Source organism: Sus scrofa, chromosome 14, assembly GCF_054392235.1.
Source record: "Sus scrofa isolate SSC_HxYL_T2T_F1_AM1 chromosome 14, Sscrofa_HxYL_maternal_Yorkshire_Landrace_v2.0, whole genome shotgun sequence".
NCBI classification, from domain to species: domain Eukaryota; kingdom Metazoa; phylum Chordata; class Mammalia; order Artiodactyla; family Suidae; genus Sus; species Sus scrofa.
Window position 1 is genome coordinate 77,698,271 of NC_139396.1, and position 18,689 is coordinate 77,716,959.

An 18,689-nucleotide genomic window follows, 5' to 3' on the forward strand; every position below is an offset into this window, starting at 1 on the left:
CGCGAGGGTTCGGGGGTCGGGGGACACGCGTTCTGCCCCCGCTGCACATGGACGCGCGCCTGGAGCACGCACAGGGGGCTGAGCAGACAAAGTACTTGGCGTCTGGGTGACTGCACTCTCCCGCGGGGCACCTGCTTGGGACCGGCGCCCCCGCTCGGCCTCACGTGGTCTTTCCCCGCCTGGCCCGCGAGGCGCGGGACGGGGCGGGGCTGGTGACGCGGCGCGGAGACCCCGGGGGCGGGGAGGGCCGGTGCGGGGCGCGCGTTTCCTCCGCGAGCCCGTCAGTGTCGAGGCGCGGAGCCGGAGCCCCCTCAGCCCCGCGCCCGGAAGCGGAGCGATGCCGATCGGTCTGGCAGCCCCTCGCGTGCACCACGCCGGAGACAAAGCCAGCGCGTGAGCGGCGCCCTCGGTCCGCGCTCCCGGGTAGGGTAAGTGGGCTCCCCGCCGGAGGGCTGGCCGACAGGGGCGTGTCGGGTGGGCTATGACACAGCCCTTGCTCCAGCGAGCTCGAGCCCAGCTAGAGACGAAAGGGAAACTCGGGCGGGAAAGTCTCTGGAACTGGAGAGACGGTTCTGGTGCCTGGGTCGTCCTACAGCTGTCAGTGGAAGCTCGCAAATACCTGTGGTTATGCTGGCGGCCCGCAGCTAGCCCGGCCTTCTGGGCGTCCGCACAGGTGGGCGTCGGCGGCCCAGCGCTGGCCGGTGCAGGAGCTCCTCGAACCCGGGACACTCCGCCGAGCCCTAGGGAAACCCGAGCGCAGGTTTGGACCGGCAACTCGGAACGTTTAAGGGGCCTCCTAGGGGTCAGAGCCGCCCGATCTCTCCGGCTTGAGGCGAGGGAGATTCCTGGGGACCCCCTTTCCCTAGATAGGTCATGGCTGTTCGCTAGTCTCACGGCAGGGACGTCCCCCGCTAAAGAGGACCGTAATGGAACGAATGGAGTGGCTAGTTGGTCATTTTATTTGGGGAAATGTTTTTGGCCTGAAGAAGCCCTCTTAATTCTCCAGCACCCGGGACACCTGCCTCGGGAGCGGTCCCGGGGGCCACAGTGGAAGACGGGGCACGGGTTTGTTTCCCTTCTTTTATGGCGTCTGTCCCCGAGTCTGGTGCTGAAATGAGCTGCGATCGCAGCGCGGGCGCGCAATGGCATTGCGGGAGCTTTGGTTTGATTTTTTTTAATTACCTTGGAAATAATAAGAAGAGGGTTAGAGGCTGGAAGGTGGATAGAGGTATGACTGGAAAAAACTTCTTAATATAAAAATAAAGAGAACTTGCTTATTTTTGTGTCTCTTGGGCCAGTTATTAGGAAATCCAAAAATGTTAAACTTTGATCAAGTGATAAAAGGGATCATGGACACGGTTCTCCTACCTTCTTCCCAGCTCCGGTTTTCTTTTTCTGCTGCCTCCCAGGACTGCAAAGGGCTACCACAGGGCCTTTTTTCAGTCAGAGCAGAAGGCCTGCTGGGCCGGGCTGGTGTTCCCCCTTAAAGCGTGTCAGTCTTGTCATCTGCTGAGTCCTTACTGTGGTGCTTCCTTCTCAGGGTGTGACAGGCACAGTCAGCGGCAAATGCCTCAAAGAGGCAGGGAGGGGACCCAGGCTCTTTGACCAGCTTCTTGATTCTTTGGGGAACTCCTTTTCCTGATCTTTGCATGGTGCGGGGGAAGGGAGGCACCTGCCATCTGATCTGGCCCTGTTCCCTGCCAAAGGCTACCTTGGAAAGCCTTCTTCAGTCCTGAGAAACAGGATGGTACAGGTAAACTGTGAATTATTTTTGAAATGTGGGGTTGGCTCAGTTATCAGTCATGGTAAGACCTGGTTGTAGTACTCAGTACATAGTAGGCGTTAATGTAAATACAGAATTTATTTTGGTGCTTTGGCAGGTAGCTCCTCACTATGGGGTTATTAGGCTGAAATGACTATTTAGGACTACGGGATTCATGTTTGCCCCTCCACCCACACATGGCTCCAGTCCTCAGCCTCCTTAAAATAAAATTGCTCAGAGGAAGCCTCAAGATGTTTGGCCGGCTGGGAAAAAAAGCACTGCCAGAGGGTCATTCCCAGGAGCGCCGTAATTGTCCAGGCAGTTGCCTTTGAGTTTCTCATGCATGTCGACGGTAGGAAAACAAGGAAAAAGCTTTTCCCATAAGCATTTTACAGTTTTTAAAGCCAAAATGGCAGTCCCTGAAGCCCACCCAAATCTCAGTACATTCTTGGAAATGGTGGAATATCAGGTGGAACTTGGATGATGCTGTCCTCTGGTCACGGGGAAGCAAGTGTCTGGCAGCTGTGTCAGGAGGATGGGCTTAGGAGTGACTGTGTATAATGTCACACACACACACACACACACACACACACACACACACACACACTCGCTCACCGAACAACTACTGCTTATGGAGGAAGGCAGCCCAAGTGGCTGAGGAGGCTAAAGACCACTGGACAAGTCATTCTCATTTGTTTATTGCCACATGTCACTGTCACATTTTTCTTACCTTGTGTCATTTTTGTTATATTTGAAGAAGGGAAAATGCCCAGTAATGCCATGCAGGTTAGTAGATGGCTCTCTTCATGGAATTTTGAATCAATGTCTTTAAGACATTACCTGATTTGTTCTCAGAACACCTTTCTGAGCCTGTGCTGTTGTTTAATCTTGCAGATTTTTTCTTGTTTTCATTTGGTATCTTTATTCACTCTGCATGTACTCTGGCATCAAGAAGTTTATTTTTTAAATTACTCAGTGAATTTTATTACATTTATAGTTGCACAGTGATCATCACAACCAAATGTTACAGCATTTCCATCCCAAACCCTCAACGCGTTCCCCCACCCCCAACCCATCTCCTTTGGATACCATAAGTTCTTCAAAGTCTGTGAGTCAGTATCTGTTCTGCAAAGAAATTCATTGTGTCCTTTTTTTGATTCCACATGTAAATGATAGCATTTGATATTGGTGTCATTGTCTGACTTCACTTAGCGTGATAATTTCTGAGTCAATCCATGTTGTTGCAGATGCTGTTATTTCTTTCCTTTTAATGGCTGAGTAATATTCCATTGTGTATATGTACCACATCTTCTTTATCCACTCCTCTGTCAATGGATATTTAGGTTGTTTCCATGTCTTGGCTATTGTATATAGTGCTGCAATGAACGTTGGAGTACACGTGTCTTTTCGAGTCATGGTTTTCTCAAGAGGTTTATGATTCAGGTAGGGAGATGGGTCAGTTTTCTTAAATCAGAAACTGAAATTTAACCTCTTTAATATACCAAAAATACTGCAAAAATATCTTTCAACAGTAGCCAGCAAAGGAATTTTAATTGTAAAATCAGAGAAGCTGAATGAGTGTCAGAAAAGAAAAACAGGGAGATCGATTATAGTTTAGAAATTAGTCTAATAGTACTGAAAGGTCTTAACTGCTGGTTTAAGCCATAAGAAGAGTAAACCAGATATCTTTAACAAATGATCAGAAGTGAAAACAAATGCAAAAGAAATTTCCATTTAGGGAAAGAAGTAGAGGCAAGAAGTACTGCTGAAAGAAAAAAATTACTGAAGAGAAAACAATGGGTCCTTAAAAAGAGATCCATTCAACAAGCTAGCTGGAGCTTTCCAAATCACTTTAATTGTCAAGGAGCTTTTGTCAGGTCAAGTGGCAGCTGGTGTGCAATCCGTTTTCCTGGTGGAACTTGGCAAACAAAAAGGCAGGTCTTGTGCAGATGGGGGGTGCAGGTGTGTTGAAGATATGGTGCTTGTGGAATGGGCCTTGGGTATCCAAGAAGAAGTGAGGATGTATATGTGGCTATGACAAAGCTGTTCTGTCCCTTAAGCCATGAGGTTCCCAGGTATCTGCAAGCAAGTCACCGATGGCCCAACCTAGGAGGACCAGACCATGGAGGGAGCAGCAGGCAGTGGGATGAAGGGAGGACCAGGCTTCATTGGGATGCACTATGTGGATGATCTCATTTAATCCTCACAACATACCTGCAGGATTTCTCTCGAGCAATAAAACAATGGTGACCACAGTGTCCTTTCTATCCAGGAATATTCTGTCAGGGTATTTGTGGGTGATGGCGACTTTTTAAACTAACCAAGGAAAAGCCTATAGCAATGGGAGATGAGCAATTGAGCTGTGTGGAGGAGACCCAGCCCCAGGAACTGCGCATGCGTGTCCTTCCCAAAGGTGAAGATTTGTCCCTCTCTCTTCTTTTGACTTCTCAAACCATTTCTCCCTGGGGGGCTGGGTTAACTTTCTACTAGGATGTGTGCTGTGCAGCTAAGGAAGTAGATAGAATAGACAGAGGATGTGCTTTAAACATCCCTCCAGGGCCCGAAGCATCCTCTCTGCCACATCAAATGCATGCACGACTCAGAGCAGTAGCCCTCCATCTAGCAACTGGCACTAATTGGGCTTTCTGCTTTTCTAGTCCCTGTGCTTCCTCCTGGTGCTTGTGTCTAACTTTCAGCTGTGGAGCCCTCCCTTCCACCCCCTCCCCAAGTGGCCACCAGAGGAGGTGGGGCAGGGTGATGGCATTAGGAAGAAGGAAATCTTTGTAAATTGTTTCCAAAATTTTTATGAGAACACCTCTGCAACTGCAGCAAGAGGTGTTAACATGGAAAGCAAATGTGCCTTCAGAGCCTAGCACCCAAATTCAACTGTATTTACTTCTTTCAGCATTTCATCACACGAATATGTAAACTCAAGAGATTTTTGCCAAAACAATATACAAGTATTAAGGTCCACGTAGGGGAAACAGAATTAGAAAGCAGGAGGGAAAGAGCAAGGGGGTATTGGGAGGGAATGGAAAGCAGAGCAATGTATGGCAGTTGCCAAGGGCAGTCTGTTACCAGTAGGTTATTCTCCTTGATGGCCCCTCTGGCTCTATGGCTCAGGTTCTGGACACAGGGAGAGGCAAAGACAGGGATGGCAGGCAATGGGTGGTGCTAGGACCCTCACAGTCTGAGTCTCTTGCTGGAGAGATGCCCCTCTTTTTATCTGTGGGATCCACTATCACAGTGACCTCCACTTTGCCCTCTTTCCTTACCTGTATGAGGGTCCGGGCATACCCAAGAATTGGTGTCTTCCTCTTTTGTGTTTTTCAAGCCTGATTTGAGGAGGCATCTGTCCTGTCCTGTTGCTCTGGAGTGAGGACGTGCCGTGTATACCTTTTATGGAAACTAGGAGAGGAAAAAAACGTTTCCTCTACCCTCTTATGTTCAGTGCCTGGGGCCTATGAATTAAATTGATGACAGGAGCAATTAACAGGAGAAAAGAGCCAGAATAACAAGGGGAAAAGTTTACTATGCATGTACGCAGGACCTTCACAGGAAAGATGAGAAAATTCAAAGAATCATTTAGGCTTGAGAGCGTGTATACCATTTTAACAAAGGGAAATGAGTTATGGGAGGGTGACAAGACAAAGGGGTTTGAGCTTCTAGGAACAGTAAGTTGTGGGAAGTTAAATATGTGGCAGAAAGTGATGACAGATAAGGGTTATCTTAGTAAAGTTTATTTATACAGGCCCATTTTTTTTTAATAGTAGATTTTTTTAATGGCCACACCCACTGCATATAGAAATTCCTGAGCCAGGGATTGAATCCAAGCCACCACAGCTGCCACATCATAGGATCCTTTAACCCACTGCCCCAGCCAGGGATTGAACCTGCACCTCTGCAGACCAGAACCACAGCAGTCAGATTTTTAATGCACTGCACCAGAGCAGGAACTTCAGTGCAGACCCATCTTGGTGACATCTTTCTCCAGAGATACTGGTTGTTTTCCTTCTCCTGGGAGAAGGGAGGGGAAAACACCTTCACAAAGGGACATTGATGTTCCGCTTTTAGGTTGAAAGGGGGAGTCCAGAGAGTTCCTCCTGTGTCTGCTGTTTTTTTAATTGCCTTCAGTTCAAGATAATCCTTGTGCCAGGGTGGCATATTTTGGGGGGGCATATTCTGACCTCCTGCAGACTCTTCAGCCACACCTGGAGCTGAAAGCCGGTGGCATGTTAAACCAGCATGAGTAACCCCTATTTGGTTTTAGTTTCTGTCCATCGATCTTGGGAAAATTCTGTTTTCTCGGTGCCCCAGTTGATTTCACTTACAACCCAGGGGCTCTGACAGTCTATAGATGCTTCTTTAGCCTCTGACACCTGTGGGGCCACATGGATGAGGGACAGTCTCATCTTGGTTGGGGAGACAGATCACTTAAGTGTCTAAGTGTATGTTCGAAGGTCTGTGCAGGGGGAAGCAGATGTGGCACCGATGGAAAGACAGGCTCTGAAATTTTAAAGGCTGTGTGGAGATTTCCATAGTGTTGAACCTCAAGGGAAATAGCAAAGGGAAACTGACAGCAGTATGAGCCACCGCATTCTTTCTGGAATGAGGTGAGGCAGAGACACGTCAGCTGGCCTTCAGCAGTGACATGCCCTCTGTTCTTCTGCTGAATTTTATCTAATAGCGTCGGGGTCGCTGGAGTCATCTGCTGACCTAGACCTTTGGGCATCCGGGTGACCCCATCACCCTGTCCCTGTCTCTGAGTGGCTTTCCCTTATGTCCCTGTCACTTAGGGTTTGGAGTTTCCTCTCCATCCTCCTTGCCTTGGTGGATCTTGTGGAATTGGGTCTTTTTCTGGCTGTTTCTTACAGACTTTTCTGTGCTTGCTCTGTCTGTCTGTCCACGTTGCAGCACAAGCGCCCACGGCCACCACTCTGCTGTGTCTCCAAGTTCTTAGAACTGTCTAGAACAGTTGACAAAAGCACTGTGTATCCTGCGCCTCGGGGACCAGCCCCCACACCCCAGGTGCACTCTGCATTCTGAATTCCTCTGAACACCTCAGTTTCTCCCCAGACCCATTCCTTATGCTCGAATTTGTTTTAGTAAATAGTGTCTGAAATAAGCCAGTTGTTAGCCTGGACCCAGGCATTTTCTTGGCCCTGGGATTTGTCGCCACAGCGTTCTGCCCATCCTCACCATGACCCGCCTTCCTGGGGTTGTCAGCCTTGCCCTGCTTTTCCTGTTCATTACTGCTGCGAACCATGGTCATCTGAATTGCTGGACACTGTGGAGGGACTCTTTTTTTCTTTTACCGTTTTTGGCTGCACCATCAGCATGTGGAAGTTCCTGGGCCAGGAATCAAATCCAAGCCACATCTGCGACTTGCACTACAGCTGTGGCAACGCTGAACCCTTAACCCACTGCACCAGGCTGGGGATCAAACCAGCAAGGGCACAGAGACAAGCCAGATCATTAACCCACATGCACCACAAGAGGAACTCCTGGAGGGACTTTTTTAATGCATACATTTTGCAGATAGTAATAGATGTATTGCTAAAAGTCTGTATGTAAGCCAAATGCATCTAAAATGTTCATTTACTGAATATGTGACTACCACCTGTAATCCACGCACCAGCGAGTCCAGTGTGTGTGCAAACAGCTCCCTTACCCCGTGTTAATGCTCTGACAACCGCATTTATAGTGCTGTGGAAGCTATGGTGCTGGGAGCATCGGTTCTCCCTGAGAGCAGTGAGTGCAGAAAGGACCTGACGATGAGCTCGTGTTTTAAACTGACCCTGGAAAACCGAGTCACTTTTTTCAACCCAAATAAGAAGGGGCTTTCCAAGCAGAGGGATGAGCCCGTGCAAAGGCTCAGAGTTAGCAAAGTGCAGTAGGGAGAGTGGAAAAGGCAGATGGGAGCTAGGTTATGAAGACCCCTGGGTGACCTGTGGAAGAGTCTAGGGACTCAGGAGTTCCCATTGTAGCTCAGTGGGTTAGGAACCCAACTAGTATCCATGAGGATGCGGGCTCAATTCCTAGCCTTGCTCAGAGGGTTAAGGATCCAACATTGTTGCAAGCTTCGGCATAGGTCAAGGATGAAGCTGGGATCTGGTATTGCTGTGGCTGTGACGTAGGCCAGCAGCTGCAGCTCTGATGAGACTCCTATTCTGGGAACCTCCATGTGCCTCAGGTGTGGCCCTAAAAAGCCAAAAAGAACATGAAAAAGAAAAGTCTAGGGGGTCCAGGGCAAGTGTTGGACAGGCTGCAGGATTTGGCAGGTCCCAGCCTTGGCACCCTGTGCCTGCTGAGCAGGGCGGTCAGAGGAGCCAACAGAGATAGAGGGCGGGGAGCCTCACCACTAGTCCCTAGGATGCTCAGGCCCTCACATTGTTGTTTCTAGAAGTGGACGGGGAGGAATCCCGGGGTTTTCAGGGTGGGCCTGGATGGAGAGAGTGAACGGCCTGATTTAGTGGGGGAGCAAGTTGAGCAAGTCTTCTCAGTGAGGACGTGCCATCCAGGTGAGCAGCAGTCTGGCTGCAGAGACCGAGTCGCTGGTACCCAGATGAAGCCAGGCAGAGGCGAGACTGCCCTCCCGGGGGGTCCGAAGGGAATAAAGTGAGGAGGCTTCAGAGGACAGATATGAAGTTTGGGGCAAAACAGAAGTGATGCTGGAAGGTGCATACCCTTGCTAAAGCGGGTCTTTGTGTTTAGAAGTCCCTTTAAAAGGACCCCCTCCCGTCCTGTCCTCCCCCCAGCAGTCCTGAGGCTGCTCAGCCTGCCAGTCCCTGCAAAGCAACAGCAAACCCGCAGCAGCAAACCGCTGCCACCCCGATTCCCTGGATGACTCATTCCTTCTGCGTTCAAGCAGTTGCAGGCCTGCCTCTTGTTTATGATTCCTTTGTCCCCCCTCATGTTCCTGAGGTGATCTGATGCTGCTCACACCATGTCTCACCCACGCTGACATCGGGGGTTACAGTTTATTAGCCTTCCAGTGAGAATGTGTCTCTGTCCAAGGGCAAGTTCCTGGTTTATATTTTCCCCAAACCTCCTGGGCACCCTCTACCCACCCCCACCCCCTCATCCTGCTTTGGTGGCCCGAGGCAGGAGGACTGGGCCCTGGCTGGGCTGCACAGTAACCATGGCAACTCCCCTGAGCCACCCACAGATTGGCCCAGGGCCCCAGGCCACCTCGGCCTCCCTCTGGTTCTGCCTGCCCTGCCTTCTCCTTGGACCTCTGTCATTAGCTATGACCCCTTCCCACCCCATGCTGGGGTTCACTCTCTTTTTCTTCCCAGTTCCTCACTCTGTCTGTTTTGCTGGGTTTTCCTCGCTGCACCTTCTACTTACCAGGGATACAGCAGTGGGAAAGGCAAGCAGTGGAGGGGGAAACCAAAAAAAATCCCCACCCACATAGAATTTACATCAATAAATTCTGCAAGGCATCACACCAGTGGTAATAAGTCAGAAAATGAAACGTAATTTAGATAAATAATTCAAATTAATAAATAAGCATTCAAAATGTAATCAGTGCTTTGGGAAAAAAAATAATACAAGGGAGGGAGAGAGGGAATGCCAGGGAACTGTTTCAGATTTTAAACGCGCTGTTCCTGGAAGGATTACTACATAGATCCAAGATTAAGGTGACAAGTAAAATGAATGTAGCTGATCTGTGCGGAGCCAGCAAAAATGGAAGCAGTGCAAATGTGGAGGACTCACAGGTTATTTATGCTCCTTGACAGGACAGGGCTTTGTTCCCTTTCCGTCTCCTCCCCTGACACCCCCAGCATACAAGGAAGCTGCATTCCCCAAAAGGAGCCTTTGGTAGTGTTGACTGCAAAAAAACGCACAACCTAAGAGTTGAGAATTATGCTTTATTTGGAGGACATACTGAGGACTTAAGCCTGGGAGGGAGGCAGCCTCTCAGATCACTCTGATGGACAGCTCCAAAGAAGTCAAGGAGGAGCCAGGATATATAGGAGTTTTTGCAACAAAAACCAGGTAGTGGGAACATCAAAAGATTCCTGTTAATTAAAGAAGAAAATATCTCAAGTTAAGGAATTTAGCACTTTTCTATATACGGGAAAGTGCAAGATGTTTGGGCTCATTGAAATCATCCCTGGATATGCATCTTAACTATCTAGGCCTAGCGCCCTGCTTCTCTCCATCCTGAATCCCCTCGGGGTGCACAGCTGGAGGCAGCTGCAGTGGCTGTTGGCTTGATGGCCACAGCACCCTTTGTTTACTGAGGTGGCAGCAACAGACAGGAGTATGACTCAAGGCAGAGGCAGAGGCTCTCAGCAAAACAGCACACAGCACAGAGCTGTCTCTCAGTCCAGAACAGCCTGACTGTTTTGTGGCTGCCCCACCCATCCAAGAGCTGGGCAGTGGGGCTGAGCGGCTCCTCATGCAGCAGGTGCCAGATAGAGCTTGGTCCAGGAGCGTGTGACCCACCCCAGGGCTCTCCAGAGAGTGCCCTGAGAGACTGGATCTTAAAAATCTGGGGACTCACTCGAGTAGAGAGACGGCTCTCAGGTCTGCTCTCCTGCAGCCTGGGTGGCTTAGAGACACAGCTCCCTGAGCACAGTTTCATACATTCTTTTTTTTTCTTTTTTTGGCTGCCCCGCAGCATATGGAGTTCTCAGGGAGTGTGTCCGAGCTGTAGTCAGGACCTAAGCTGCAGCTGCAGCAGCACCAGATCCTTAACCCACTGTGCTGGGCCGGGATTGAACCCGCATCCCAGCGCTCACAAGACACTGCTGATCCCATTGCACCACAGCGGGAACTCCAGTTTCATATAGTCTTGATGCATGGCCTGGCCGTGTCACAGGAAGTTTGCTTAATGATGAGCTTCCCTGGCTGTTCCTTCCATTTTCACACACCTGTTTTAGGAACCATCTATTTGCAGCACAGTCTGTAAAATTCAGGGTAGGTCTGTTGGTGGTTCCCAAACCTGGCTGCATAAAAGAATCACTCGCTTTGGGTGGTTTTCGGAAATATCACTTCTTACCTCACCCCTAGATGTTCTGATTCAGCCACTCTGGGCTAGCGCCTGAGAATCTGGGTTTTGAGTTTTACAAACACTGAAACAGATGATCTCTATGGGTCCTTCTTCCTGGCATCTGATAACCCCCAACCTGCCAAAGCATCCCGGGGCCTGTTTCCCATGCTGGCCTCTCCCACCCACCTGGAGCTGTGAGACATGATTCCCAGCAAAGGCCACCTGGCTGCCACACCTGCAGGATGCGACACACTTGCCAGGATGAACGCATGCATCTTGTCTTCCCTGCATTTCACGAGAGAGCCTCCTCCATGGGAGAACCAGCTACTTGCCCTAAAGAACTGCCCCTGCGTGGAGCAGGAAGACCCCCAGAACACAGACTCTCACGGCTCTCCTCTGGTAGAAAGCAGCACCCTGTGGTCCTGGGTACCCTGTGGGTCACACCTTGTTTGCTGAGGCATCGGAACAGACCCTTGATCGTTGATAAGAGTGTGGAGACTGCCGTAGGCCACATGCCAGGGTCAGGGTGCAGAGATGAGGAGCCATCATCCTAGCTCTTGTGGAATTTACAATCTAGTGAGAGAGACAAATGATTATAACACCAAATGGAACTAAGAATAGATGCCCCCTGGAGTTCCTGTCATGGCACAGTGGAAACGAATCCAACTAGGCACCCTGAGGTTGTGGGTTCGATCCCTGGCGTCACTCAGTGGGTTAAGGATCTGGTGTTGCCATGAGCTGTGGTGTATGTCGCAGATGCAGCTTGGATCCCGTGTTGCTGTGGCTCTGGCATAGGCTGGCAGCTACAGCTCCGATTAGACCCCTAGCCTGGGAACCTCCATATGCTGCGGGCATGGCCCTGAAAAGACAAAAAGACCAAAGAAAGAAAGAAAGAATAGGTCCCCCCGAACCCAACCTAGGTTAGGGAGGAGGGCTTCCAGAAGAGTCTCAGGATTTGGCCAGATGAAAAGGTTGGGGCAGAGCCAATGAGTGATGGAGGCTTCCTAGGCTGAGCGTTTCTGCTCAAGCAAATAATAGTAATAATAATAGCTGATATTTATCGAGTGCCTACTACACGGCAGACTCTAAGAATCTTGTATTAAGTATTTATTCCTTGACAACTGTTGTGGTAGGAAAAATAATGCCCCCCCCCCCAGAGATGGCCACACCCTAATACCTTGAACCTGTGAATCTGTTACCTTAAGGGCAGAAGAGATTCTGTAGATGTGATAAGGAATCTTGCGCTGGGAGAATTAGCGTGGATTATTTTGTGGGTTCAGTGTCATCAAGCGTGTCTTTAAAGAGGAGGGCAGGAGTCAGAGAGATTGGAGGTGCCATGTTGCTGCCCTTGAAAGTAGAGCTGGACTTCAAGCCAGGAATGGAGGCAGCCTCTGGAAGCCGGAAAAGGCCAGGAAATGTTACGAAACCCAGATTTTGCTGCTCACCACTCAAAAGCCAGGAATCAGGAGGCAAGTGTTGGTAGAAAGGAAGCTGCTTTAGAAAAGTCACGATCTGAGGAGAAGGTGGACTCTCATCCCCAAGACCAATTCTGAAGATTCTGCTCGGCCATGACAATTTTTAAAGGGAAAACAATCTGAGTTCATCACTGAGCGGGGAGGTCAGACTGTCACTTTTCCACTGTGTGCAGGCTGCTGACCTCTCCTGAACGTTGGGAGCTGCCTTGCCCACGTGGTCCACCTGCACATTTGCCAAGGAGGAAACGAGGCGTGGAGAGTCCTTCTTTAACTGCTTAATTCTTCCTTTGTCCTCCTTTTAATTCTTTGTTCCGTTTATAAATAATTTCTTTTTAGGAAAGTGTGAACTTCGGGGGCAGTCCACCAGACCACCCTCACCTCTGACACCCGTTGCAAGTATGGTCCCCAAGACCATACTCAGGTTCAGTAATTCATTCGAAAGACTCACAGAACTCGCTGGAAGCTCTTGAACTCCTGATTATGACTTAGGATACAGACTTGGTTAGGCTAAAAGATCCAGATTAAAATCAGCCAAGAGAAGAGGCACATGGGCAGAGTCTAGGAAATTTTCAAACACAGAGCTTCAAGTGGGTCTCTACCCATGGAGTCATGGACAGCTCTGGTTTTCTGGAAACAGTGTCTGAGGATACATGGGGAACTTTGCCACTCAGGGAAGCTCACCCAAGTCTTGGTGTCCAGAGACTTTATTTGGGTTCCATGATGAACCACCCACATGGCTGCCCTCAATTTCCAGACACTCTGAAGGTCAAGCTGATACCATATGACCCAACATTTCTACCATAGGAGTGCCCATTGTGGCTCAGCGGAAACGAATCTGACTTCCATCCATGAGGACACAGGTTCAATCCCTGGCCTTGCCCAGTGGGTTGGGGATCCAGCGTTGCCATGAGCTATGGTGTGGGTCACAGACATGGCTCGGATCCCGTGTTGCTGTGGTGTAGGCCAGTGGCTACAGCTCCGATTCGACCCCTAGCCTGGGAACCTCCATATGCCATGGGCACAGCCCCAAAAAGCAAAAAAATTTCCTACCATAAATAATGTTGTTAGACTATCTGATATGACCCCATACTCCTCAATCACAAAAAGACATGCCTATCAGCACAGCATTACACAGGCTTAGTGTTTACCTCCAGTATCTGAGGGTAGAGGGCAAAATTCTCTTAGACAACCTCCTTACTCCTTTTATTTGTCTTTTTTTTTTTTTTTTTTTTTTTTCCGGTTAGGGCCGCACCCACAGCATATGGAGGTTCCAGGCTAGGGGTCTAATCAGAGCTACAGCTGCTGGCCTACAGCACAGCCACAGTGACACCAGATCTAAGTTGCATCTACGACCTGTACTACAGCTCACGGCAACACCAGATCCTTAACCCACTGAGTGAGGCCAGGGATCGAACCTGCGTCCTCATGGATACTAGTCAGATTTGTTTCCTCTGAGCCATGATGGGAACTCCCTCTTAGTCCTTTTAATCCAGAAAACAAATCAAGAGGTGAGGCAGGGCACTGTGTCCATTCAGTAGAGCAGAAGTCATGAGTTCACTTCAATGTTACCTAGAGATCTCATTTCTCTAAGGTTTGAGGGAAGTAGAAATGGGCAGACAGGAAAGGGCCAATGAGCTGCTGACAGAAACAGACAGCTCCCCCAGAGCCTCCACCAAGCAGCCCTGCTGACACTCTGGGCTTCCAAACTACAGCACTATAATAAATGCGTGTTGCTTTAGGCCATACTTGGTGCTAATTTGTTGCGGCAGCGGGAGAAAACAAATACAGCTATTACTCTTTCTATCTGGCAACTGGAGAAACCAAAAGGTTGAGTGACTCCAAATTGCATGGCAAGCAAGGAGTAGTTTCTGGATTCAAAATTTAGCCATCTGGCCCCAGATCCTACAGTTACTTGCTTACTCTCACTTCCCTCCTGCCTGGCAGGGGTTAAAATCCATCAGTTCGGGGCCCTTGGAGGTTGTTGAGAAAATGGGGAGCATCAGAAGATGAAGGCTATAAAGTGGGCAGGCAGGAGCCTGGAGGCCCTCATTGACCACCTGGAGAGGGTGGCTTCTGCTCCTGTTTGCCTGGACTCCTTCTAGAGGTCTGCTCCAGGACACGCTGGTGGAGGTCAGCTCCTCGATCCCAGCTCGCCCTGCTCTACCTGGTGCCAGGTGTGTACTGAGCTGGTGGGCTATAAAAACCTCTGCCTTCTCCACTATCAGGTAGATGGTTTTTATGCTCCTCTCCAGCCAGGTGGTTAAGGAGAGACTCGGGTTAAGCACAGCATCCTCATGCCTTAAAAGTTCTATCCTCAAACCTTGGTTCCTGCTTTACAATTGCTTTATTCATTCTAACTCTTTTTCTCTCTAACATAGAGCATCCTCCATCCTTCAGTCTTCGAAGTAAGCAGTCAGAGGAATTTTGAGGCAGCATTTTAGGTGTTCTTTTATTTTTATTTTATTTTTCTGTCATTTTAGGGCTGCACTTGCAGCATTATGTAGGTTCCCAGGCTAGGGGTCGAATCAGAGCCGTAGCCGCTGACCTACACCACAGCCACAGCAACACCACATCCCAGCCACATCTTCCACCTACACCACAGCTCATGGCAGTGCCAGATCCTCAAGCCACTGAGTGAGGCCAGAGATCAAACCTGCATCCTCATAGGTACTAGTCAGATTTGTTTCCGTTGAGCCAGGCGGGAACTCCCTAGGTGTTCTTTTTTACTATTTAATAAACACAATAAGCATTATATTTAATAAACACAGTAAGTGTTGCCTGAAACCACAACTTCATGTATGTCTGCCTAGTTTATATTCCAAGTATTTTAGGGCTGTGTTTTGATTTCCAAAGGAGCTATAGCTAATATTTGATTAAAATCTACTTGTCCACTTGACCTGTCATCCCTTGTCCACTTGACTTTTTCAGAAATGCTGGGGGCAGGAATATCTGTCCCCATCTTCAATGAAGAAACTAAGACTGAGAGAAGTTGAGTGTGGTCAAAGCACACAGCAGAGCCAGGATGGAAAAGGGGCTTCTACACTTTCTCTGTTTTATTCTTTTGCCTCTTAAGGGAAAAGAATGACCCCAGACATCCTTCCAAGGAAATAGAGTACAATATTCCAGGTCAGATGTACAGAAGTAAGGTATTGGGGTGCCCAACACCCTCAGTGCATCTGGGGTCCCACCCTGCTTGGGGAGGGGGTGGGGTGTCAGATCCCCAGCCCATTGCCATGAGAGTGTCATCTGGAGTGGTTTAGTTGAGGCTTGCCGCCAGTATCTCAGGGCACAGGCTGGCATCCTGCAGAGGGCCCACAGTGGCACTCAGGTCTGCTGGTGGGAGGCCCTCAGAGGATGTGGCTGCAAGTTGCTGAAGGTCCAGGCTCCCAGGGTGATGAGGACAAAGTGGCTGCAGGCCTGCTTCTCAGTGCTGACTGCTCTCCTTACACATGGGCCCCCAGGCCCCCTGATTGTCCTGTCCTGCTCCCCGCTCCCCCAACATAGGTGTCCCAGGGACCTGCCAGTCCTGGCCTTTCTCTGTCCTCTTTCCAGGTGTCCTTGGGGTCCTCCCACATATGAGAGACTTCCTCATTACAATCAAAGGTTTGGCTTTGTGTGTTCTTCTTTCTCTAGTTGCTTTAGGTGTAAGGTTAAGTTGTTTATTTAGGATTTTTCTTGTTTCCTGAGGTGAGATTGTATTGCTATAAATTTCCCTCTTGGAACTGCTTTTGCCACATCCCATAGGTTTTGGATTGTCTTGTCTTTGTTGTCACTTGTCTCTAAGTATTTTTTAATATCCTCTTTGATTCCTTCAGTGATCCACTGGTTGTTTAGTAGCGTATCACTTAGCCTCCACGTGTTTATCTTTTTGGCAGTTCTTTTCTTGTGGTTGTTTTCTAGTCTCATAGCATTGTGTTCGGGAAAAATGCTTGATATGATTTACATTTTCTTAAATTTACTTGATCTGTGGCACAAGATGTGATCTATCATGGAGAATGTTCCCTGTGCACTTGAGAAGAAAGTGTATTCTGCTGTTTTCAGATGAAATGTTCTCTCAACGTCAATTAAGCCTGTCTGGTCTAATTGTGTCATTTAAGGCCCTTGTTAATTGGCAGATCAGGATTGGCATATACACACTACTATATACAAAATCAGTAGGTAACAAGGACCTACTGTGTGGCACAGGGCAGTCTACTCAATAGTAGTAGACTACTGTCTACTATTGAGTTATGACTCAATAGATGTAATAACCTATATGTGAAAAGAATCTGAAAATGAATGGACATAGGCGTGTGTATAACTAACTCGGTTTGCTGTACACCTGAAACTAACACAATATCGTAAGTCAACCATACTCTAATAAATTTTTCTTAGAAGTTTAGCATCCACAACTTCTTCCTAAGGAGGGCTTTCAGAACTACTTTGGAAGTAAAAAGCAAAATACCTCTTTCCGTCCTTCCATTCCTGCTTGGATAGTCCTCGTACCCCTGGAGCCAACGTGGATGCCTCTGGCCACCTGAGGAGGGTTAGGTACGGGGAGACATGGAGAGAAAGCACAGATCAAAATATCAGGATATGGGAGTTCCCGTCGTGGCGCAGTGGTTAGAGAATCCGACTAGGAACCATGAGGTTGCGGGTTCGATCCCTGCCCTTGCTCAGTGGGTTAACGATCCGGCGTTGCCGTGAGCTGTGGTGTAGGTTGCAGACGCGGCTCGGATCCCGCGTTGCTGTGGCTCTGGCGTAGGCCGGTGGCTACAGCTCCGATTCAACCCCTAGCCTGGGAACCTCCATATGCCGCGGGAGCGGCCCAAGAAATAGCAACAACAACAACAACAACAAAAAAGACAAAAGACAAAAAAAAAAAAAAAAAAAAAAAAATAATAAAAAAAAAAAAAATATCAGGATATTCTCTCTCTACACAGGGAGCCAATTTCTCTCCAACCTCGTCTGGACTCACCTATTCAGTGAAAGGAAGGACCCTCAGGGCCTCTCAGAAGGAGGTGAAAGAAAAGGTCCCTGGCTGTTACCTGGGCAGTGTGGCGATGCCAGTGTCTCCCCCACCATCAGGCTGGTTAGAGGAGGTTAAGTTACTTCCCCTCTCCCAGCCTTCAACTTCCTCAAGAGGGTACCCAGAATTATTGCAGGAGGTCTCTGCATGCAGGTCTGCAGTGGAAACCCCATGAGGCCGTGCTTTTCTGTTCTGCTAATTTGCAAGTATACACAGATGCCTTTGGGATCAATAAGATAAACAGGAATTTAAGTGTATTACTGAGTTCTTTAGATCATTTTATATCTTCTGAGTTGATAGATATCAAAAGTACTACCCTAAGGGAAGCTGCATTGTTATCATTATTATTACTTTAGAAGGGTCCTTTATGCTTAGAACCATTGGAACCGGTCTGCAAAATCCCTTCTGTTTCTAATACTCTGTGGTCCATCAACAATGTCACATCATGGTAAATTTTCTAAATATACTGTTCATGAATTTGCTGTTGACCTTTTTCCACACTGCCTTCCTACATCAGCTGCTGGCCTCAGAACTGGAAGGTTCTCTAGGCAGCCTTACTTTTTCCATGGGCAGCAGGGGGGTGGGGTGGGGGGGGCACTGAGTGAAGACTTCCCAGGGGCTGGGTCTTCCCTATATAGGCATAGAGGACAGTTCTGAGACTGGCCTTTGTCCCCTCACCCTCCCTGGCAAAGTGGGACTGGTTAGCAACCAGCGTGACTGACTGTGCCATCACGTAGGAGCGTCCCCCACTCCAGCCCTTGCTGGTTTGGGGTCTCATCCCACCCCCAGCTGAGCCTTTGCTTGGACCTGAGCCTCATTTTTTCTGCTCTTCACATTTGGATACTGAGACATATTTGGTCTTTGCCTCCTTCTCTACTTACTGAGACTTTGAGCGCTGGATCACATGTACTTTGTTCTTGCATTTTTTAGCCTTTTCTCAGTCTTTTCCTGTCTCTGGTGCCTCTTCACAACTAGTTGACCTCTGGTTAAAGGGAGAAATTGGCAGAATCTGCCTCCCTGGCGGAGTGTCAGGAAGAGATTTTCCACCATGGTCCAGCCATATGGTATGTGGGGGGAGGTGTTTTTGTCCCCCTCCGGTGCTGCACATAGGGGCCCTGGCACAGGTCAGATCAGCTAAACATCTCCTGTGGTCGTGGCTTCTCTGGCTGCCAGGAAGAGGTGGAATTTATCTCTGCTTGCCGCCAGCCCCAGTCCTGCCGATCAATTGCCACCACCACCTCTACTTAGGGACAATTGACCACCACAAACAACTACTTTCCTGGGGTCATCAGCAGGCTATTGACATGTTAAAGAAAAGCTCCTGTCAGATTCTCTTTTTTTCTTGGAAAATACCCAGATTATTTTCAGGCTTATTTAACGTGTCTGTGTTTTGTTTTGTTTTGTTTTGTTTTTCACTGCTGCTAACATATTCTTTTCCACATG

General features: G+C 48.8%; 1 protein-coding gene across 3 annotated transcripts in view; it reads left to right on the top strand.

The window, feature by feature from the left end:
- The first annotated feature begins 224 nt into the window (after positions 1–224).
- Positions 225–18,689, top strand: part of GNG4 (G protein subunit gamma 4) — a 72,709-nt gene continuing 54,244 nt past the window's right edge. Inside the window, exon 1 of one of the 3 annotated variants that reach the window (XM_084996926.1) lies at positions 225–760. The gene's annotated coding sequence lies outside the window, so the exon portion shown is untranslated. The remainder of the gene's footprint in view (positions 761–18,689) is intronic. The other 2 variants (XM_021072990.2, XM_021072991.2) reach the window with 2 other exon arrangements.